Genomic DNA, 8,338 nt, shown 5'->3' with positions numbered 1-8,338 from the left:
CATATGTCTTTGTTTTGTTTCAATATTTTACAGCTTTTTCATTTTCATTGTTCATAAATGTATCATTATAGGGCAGGGAAGATACATGAACTTTCCAGTTTTGAATAATTTGGTTTGTCAGATTAACATTCCTATCACTGAAGGGAAGTGCTTTAAATTTTACATGTATAATCATAAAATACCATGTGTTAGAAGCAATTCTACTATCATTTATACCAGAGCTTTTTGAATCTCAAGTAGTGAAAATTTCACTTGTTTCTAATCTTATATTTGCATATATTTGGGGAAAAGAAATTAATAAAAATAAAGAATCCAGCTTCTTGTCAGTTTAAATGTATGAATAAATTTGGTTGTTTACAACTGTACTTAAATGATTTTAATGAAAAACTTTTTTTTACATCTTTTATAAGTGGCAAGGATTCTTAATAAACTTCTGAAATCTTATGACTTGTATTTGTTTTGATTTACCATGCTGTTGATAAAATTGAGAAAGGAAATGGTGAATGTGACAAAGCGACAACAACCTGACCATAGAGCAGATAACATTTTATGTACAGATAGAAGATTGTTGTGAGTCTTCGATTCAGTATATGTATTTGTCTTTTCACTTGATGGAAATGATGCTTGGCAAACATATTCAAAAGCTGCCTCATTTTGTTTCAGTGCAAGTTGCATTCATGTATAGTAGTGTAAGAAATAACTGCATTTCTCAATACTTGTACAAGGCAAATTATATAAACCATATCAAAATATAGCTGCAGATAATTAAAAATATTACAAAGTTTATGCTTCCAGAAAGTTGTAACATGTACACCAAAATAGGGCTATATTACAACTGAAGTAAAAGTCTCAGATTAATTTGTGTTCATTCTGCCAATTCATTTGATTAAAGGAACAGATTTATTGAATTTTCTGTCGAAATTATCACAATTACCCCTAATTACAGGGTTTGATGTCACAAACTTAAAATAATTTCTGATGTAGCTATTTAAAAAGTCCCCACATTGGCAAAATATTGTTTTCATATTAACGAGGGTGGTAAAGGGTTATTTTCGTGCAACGTGATCGCCGTTTTTTATTTCAATTTCAATGTGTTTTTACTTTTTTATTTGACGTTCAGTCGTGCAAGATGGGTGCCTCGTTGAACGTGTTCTGCTTATTTAATTTTACGTGCATCATGATTTTCAAAGTCTTATTTTGCGTGCTCTGTATTTATCAAATAAAATTCAAACACTTTGCAGAGATTGTCAAGAAATACTTTTTTAAAAGCCATAAACCAATTATATCATAAATCTGTATACTAAATCGGGAATATCAAGTAAAACAAAGAGTTAATATATACAAGAAGACAGTGACTCAGTCACAAAAGGTTCAAATAAAAGTATTTATTTTTCGTGCAACGTTCATTACAGAAATTATTTCACGTTCAACGTGAAATTATTTCTTATTTCACGTTTTTTTCGTGCAAGCACCCCCCTTTACCACCCTCATTAACTCTTCAGTGTCTGCTAACCAACCAATTTGCAATACTAGACCTCTTATGTCCGTTTACAAATGGAAAAATTGCTGAAATTTGTTTTCATTCTCCAGCTTATTTTGTCTCATCTAAATGTTATGAAACTTGTACACAATTCTCATTGCCACAAAATACAGATCATGTTTGATTTTTGTGGCACCACTTTACTGTTCTAGGCTTGTACCCATTATCAAATTGAAAAAATGCTGAAATGTTTGTCTTGTCTTGACGCAGTCAAAAATTGAGACATATGTATACTGATTCAAGCAGTGTCAACAATGCATTAGTTTGTAAATTTGTCAAGTTTATTGTGAACCATGAGTGGTTGGTCATTGATATTTGGTATGCAGTTGTATAAGCATTGGCATATCTCAATCCCATGGAGATTATTTGGCCCTGCCCCTCAGTTGTGGTATATTCACTTTGAAACTTTTGCTTCATTGACATGTATTAGTTTGTGAAAAGGTCAGTACATGTATATATGTTTCACAAGTGGTAGGTCAATGATATTTGATATGCAGATTAATAAGCATTGGCATATCTCATTTCAATGGAGATTATTTGGCTGCACCCTTTATTCTTGGTCTAACGACTTTGAATTTTTGCAGTTTACATGTATTAGTTTGTGATTACTTTAGGTCAGTTCAAGGGGAACCATTTGTGGTAGGTCAATGTTAATTGGTATTCAGTTGTAAAAGCATTAGTACATCTCATATCCATTCAGAATAGTAAGCCCCACTCCCTCAGTCATGGTCAATTAACTTTGAAACATATGCTTAGTTTGTCACTTTTGTGTATTAGTTTGTAATTAGATCAGTTTAAGATGAACTGCTAATGTGAAGTCGATGATATTTGGTATGGAAATTATAAAGCCCTATCCCTCATCATGGTTCATCGACTTGCATGTTAGAGTATTGCTTTTTTCAATCTTAAAATTTTCATTATCAAAATTTCAAAAAGGTGAGACGAATCTCTGCAATAACCGTTCATTTGTTTTCATTCTATAATTTATTTTGCCTCAACCAAATGTTCTGAAACTTATACACTATGTGTACTACCGCAAAACGTAGACCCAGTTTGGAATATGATGGCCTCATTTTTACCCTCAAGGGTTATGCCCCTTTAGAAATGAAAAATGATGGATTTTTTGTTTTCCTTCTCTAATATAAGGTTGCCTCAACTAAATGGTATTAAACGTATACACAATGCTTATCACAAAACTAAGATCAAGTACAAGTTAAATTTTAGCTTCACTTTTACAGTTCTTGAGTTATTTCCCTTTGTATTATATGCTAGCGGGGCATCATCTGTGTACCATGAACACATTCCTAATTTATCTATACTGAGCCAAAAAAGTTTAGCAACAAATTTATGAAATTTTATTTTATTACAAAATCATAACAACATATAATTTTGATAATAAAAATATAAAATTATGACATGTCAGAAGCAACATGAATGTTTAACACTCATATTCATTAGGATATTTTTTGTATGGAGCGCGAGAGGGTAAAAATGCGGAAATGAGTATAGTGTTTTTCAAAATCAATTTCTCGGCCATGTTCTAAGTGCATCAATGAAGGATTGGCAGGAACACCAGCAACTACCTTTAGTCAATGCACTACTCTTGTGGCCAGAAAAAAACTTTTCACGTGTTGGTGTAAAGTGAAGGTAGCGCTCCTCCCTTGACGATGGTTGTTTTTGGTCTACGACATATCGACCTATCCTGTGCTGTTGCAATTTGTTGATTTCTGTTTACTAGTCCCTAAACTGTTGACTTATGCACATACAATCGAGCCACGACGTCAGCAACACTCATGCCGGCATCAACCATTTCAAGAGCCATCTGACGGTCATTTTTGGAGAGACCTGGTTGACGCCCCATGCATTTTTTAAAACTTTTATGTGTTTTTCTTACCAATGGTGTGTTTCTGAGCGTTAGTGCGAAAAAAAATAATTTAGTTTTAAAATTACAGGTACAGGGGGTAAAACATCAATTACACGTGCAAAGCTGAAATGGCACGAAATGATCAATCACCTGGAAAAAAGTACGACTGTTTAAAATTACAGGTAAAACTAAGGATTATATCAATAATGTTTAATAAAAAAAAAAATCCAGAAACAACAAAAAAAAAAAAAAAAATTGAAAAAAAAGTGTTGCTAAATTTTTTTGGCTCATCTATGTTCATTCGATGATCCTCAAAATATTATGGACATACAAATTTGGAGGACTGTACAAAAATCTTGCGAGAGTTTGGTATCACTAATTACCTTGAAGCATTATTAAATGAAAAAGAAAATGACAGTGACTATAGCTGAAATCGTAAGGGTATATGCAAATTTTATTCATTGTTTGAGGATGCACATTTTCTTTGAGATTTACTAATCCTGAGCACGCATGAAATAGTTACCAATTGGTGATAAGCAACCAACAATCTATTAATCTTTTATTTTAAATACTAGAATACCAATACGAATAAATGCCATTGTAACTTACAGAAAATGGATGTTTGTCATTTCAAACTGTTTTGACATTTATCAAATTCCACTTTTAATATCAGGGGGGGGGGGGGGGGGAGTCATGCTTCAGTGATGCCCTATATAATCAACAAAAAAGTTTTCACAAAACGGGGGTTGGGTTTATTACTCAACTTAATGGCAGCTAGAGGCATTTATTGATTAAAGTTAATTATTTTACAAATATGTGACACCTTTTGGAAATTACTGTTCATTTAAAGAACTCATCAGAGTTACGTTGCTTTTATATTATGTATGCCAACAATGTATAAAAAAACAGTAAAAAGCTAAATGAAGAACAAAATTAATTTACTACCAGAACATATCAGTTTGACAACTATTTTGAGGCCCTAACCCTGATGTATGTTTTCAACTCAAGTTAGTTTGATAGGATATGCTTGTAATAGATCAAGGATATTTATAAAATGAAGTCGCATTACTATTAGTGCATATCAGTTTGACGACTATTTTGAGGCCCTGGTCCCTAGGACATGGTCCAGTGACTGAATGTATAGGCAATTTTCTATGGTAAGTTTTCGGCTGGAGTTTGTTTGGTAGGATCTTCTTGTAACAGATCAATATATTTTGTATAAAGTTGCATTATTACCTGTTTGTCGACCATTTCTTGACCCTGCCCGCATGATCCTAGTCCTTCGGCTTTGAATTAATAAGCAATGTTGCTGTCTATTGGATTTGTCTTTCAGAATTTTATGTGGATAGGTGAGACATATCTCTGTGTCAGCAAGTGAAGGTATGTTGAATGTTTTACAGCCGATAGTGTAGCTAAAGGTAATTTATTTGGTTAGCTTGCTTGCTAGCGAACCGTGAAGTCATATTTAGGTAAAGTATACTACCCTCCTTTCGAAGTAGCCTAGTCCTACAAACAGGTAGATTGGTTATCTGTTGGACTAGTCTACTCTTAAAGGAGGGTAATTTACCTAACCTTACAATGACTTCACGGTTCAGCTAGCAAGCAAGCTAACCAAATATATTACCTTTGCCTACACACTCATTAAAATCGGCTGTAAACAATTCAAAGTTTCGTGAACATTCTAGTTACAAATATTATCATATTTCATACCAACAGCAAAAATATTAAAGTTTTACTTTTTGTGTTGCAGAAATATAAGTGATGTTCATCAGAAAGCAGCGTTATTAGAAGATTGCTAGATATTTGATATCTTCCATGATATCCCAATTCTTTATATGTTCTGAAATGAATATCTGGCACATAATTCTCTTTTCTTGTGTAGTTTAAGTGACTGCTTAAGTTTTATTAGAGACATTTTTACGATATAGATTTTGTAATTTTGATTCATATAACAACTTCATTTAAACCTGTACAAGAGAAATGTGTCCATGAAATATTTAATATAATTTTTATGGTTCATTAGTCAATACATGTATTGGTTTTTCATCTGGAGGTTGATATATCAGATACTTGAGGTTGATATGTCAGATACTTGATGTTATATATAATCCGCAGTCCAGAGGAACCAGTCAGCGACTAGTATTTCTGTACAAGGTAGTTGAGCGTTTGTTCCTATAGATTTAAACTCTGACATTGTTTTGGTAAAAAAAGAAAGAGCAAAAGTGTTGGTATTGTTTTTATAATAGTATGACATCGTCGTCGTCCGAAAACATTTGATTTCTAGGCAATAACGTGAGAAGTTGTACCACAAGGTTCCCCACCACAACTAGAGGCTCTCAAGAACTTAAATCGCTCACCTGTATTTTTATTCTTTAATCTTTCATCAATGATTATTTTTGCTATTAAATTAAATAAATATATTTATGAGTGGCTTAAAATGCTATTTACAGTTCTTTGTAGTTGTCATATTTAAAGCAAACAAAATACATGTCCCCTTATGTTCCATTTTAGCCGTAGTTTCTTGGAAATAAAATACAAAAGTAATGCTAGTTTCTCTGAAACTCATTCAGCCAAAGTTTGGCTGACATTGATACAGCGGTTTCAACAGAGAATGTCGTTTTAAGTAAGGCAAGCAAACTAGATGAACAAGTAGTAAAAAAACGCTTTGAAGGGCAATAACTCCTAAAGGGGTCAATTGACAATTTTGGTCATATCAACTTTTAAGCTCATTAGGCCCAAAGGGCCAAGTGAGCTTTTCTCATCACTTGGCGTCCGTCGTCCGTCGTAGTCGTCGTTAACTTTTACAAAAATCTTCTCCTCTGAAACTACTGGGCCAAATTTAACCAAACTTGGCCACAATCATCATTGGGGTTTCTAGTTTAAAATGACCCGGCCGATCAACCAAGATGGTCGCCATGGCTAAAAATATAACATAGGGGTAAAATGTAGATTTTGGCTTATATCTCTGAAACCAAAGCAGTAAAAGCAAATCTGACATGGGGTAAAATTGTTTATCAGGTGAAGATCTGTCTGCCCTGAAATTTTCCGATGAATGGGACAACCCATCATTGGGTTGCTGTCTCTCAATTGGTAATTTTAAGGAAATTTTGCTGTTTTTGGTTATTATCTTGAATATGATTATAGATAGAGATAAACTGTAAATAGCAATAATATACAGCAAAGTATTTTTAAAGAACTTTAAATAAGTCAACATGACCAAAATGACCCCTTAAAGAGTTATTGCCCTTTATAGTCAATTTTAAACAATTTTCATAAATTTTGTAAATTTTTGTAAATTTTTACAAAATATTTTCCTTTATAGCTATTGGGCCAAGTTCATTATAGATAGAGATAATTGTAAGCAGCAATAATTTTCAGTAAAATAAGATCTACAAACACATCACCATCCTCAAAACACAATTTTGTCATGTATCCATCTGTGTCCTTTGCACATCTATAGACCAAGTTTAGCGACACAGGCTCTAAAAGAGCCTCTAGTTCAAAAATCTTCTTCTCTGAAAATACTGGACCAAATACATCCAAACTGTAACTGAATGTATATGTATCTAAATATCATAATAGATAGAGAGAAATTATAATTGGCAATAAATGTTCAGCTGAGTAAAATATACAAATCAGTCATCATGCAGTGGCGGATCCAACGGGGGGGTCCGGGGGTTAGAACACCCCCTTTTTTGGACGATCAATGCATTTGAAAGGGAACATGTATTTGCCCCCCCCTTTTTTGTCCTAGGTTAGGAACCCCCGGCGTTTTTAAATTGGCTTGATCCGCCCCTGTCATGATAAAAAGTGACCCCTTAAGGAGTAATTGGCATTAAAACTTTAAAACTTTTATATACATTTTTAGTGAAAGTCTAATTAGTTTTTCAAAAATCTTCTCTGAAACTACTTGGCCAAACACTTAAAAACTTAAACTAAGGGTTACCGTACCTCAGTATAAATCATGTAGATTGTATCAAGCTAGAGGTTTGACCCATTCAAAAATATGGCGGCAGTTTAGGGAGCTACCATTTGATTTTTATGGGGGGGGGCTAGGATGAAATTTGAAAAAAATAGGCAGGACAGGAGTTTTGAGTTAAAAAAAAAAAAGGCAGGATGAGACACTTGCAAAAAAAAAGTCAGGACGACAATTTAGGTAAAAAAAAAGTCAGGATAAACTAAAAAAAAAAAGGCAGGACCGAACAGAGTGAAAAATAAAAAGGCAGGACAGAGATTACAGTTTAAAAAAAATGAAGGACAAAATTTTTCATCCTAGCCCCCCATAAAAATCAAATGGTAGCTCCCTTATAAAAAATAGAAAATTGGGGTCAACTGAAGTTTATGGCTTTCATTTCAAAAACTAAAGCAGTTAGAGCAAAACTGACATAGCTGAAAGTGTAGAACAGGTTTAGATCAACTTATTTTTAGACCAATAGGACAACTGATTCGGTTGGGTTACTGTCCAGATTTTTTTTGGAAATTTTACAGTTTTTATTTATTGTTATCTCTAATATATAATGATAGAAAGAGAGAAAGCGCAAATGACAAAACTATTCAGCAAAGTAATATCTACAAATAAGTCAAACTGATATTACTGATGAGCGATATTGGGCTCTTATGAGCAAACAATCCATAAACACTCTTCTTTTTTACAATTTCAAGGGGGGGGGGGTGGTAATTCCATGTTACATGTTCACCTCCAGTTTTAAGAGGGATTCTTGATGCTCGGTATTTAATTTTTCGATGTTTAGTGTAAGCAAAATTTTTATCATGAAAAATACAAGTATTATTATAAACACTTTCACAATTCGGATTCTGAAACAGGCAAAAATTGCTTATATTTATCCGTCTCCTTGAATTGTTTGTTGACTTTAAAGATTCATGGTTCTCCAAAACAGGAGGAATTTGTAGTATAAGTGAACTGTAAAACCAGG

This window comes from Mytilus galloprovincialis, chromosome 9, assembly GCF_965363235.1.
Source record: "Mytilus galloprovincialis chromosome 9, xbMytGall1.hap1.1, whole genome shotgun sequence".
Lineage (NCBI taxonomy): Eukaryota > Metazoa > Mollusca > Bivalvia > Mytilida > Mytilidae > Mytilus > Mytilus galloprovincialis.
Note: the sequence above shows the minus strand (reverse complement) of the source record.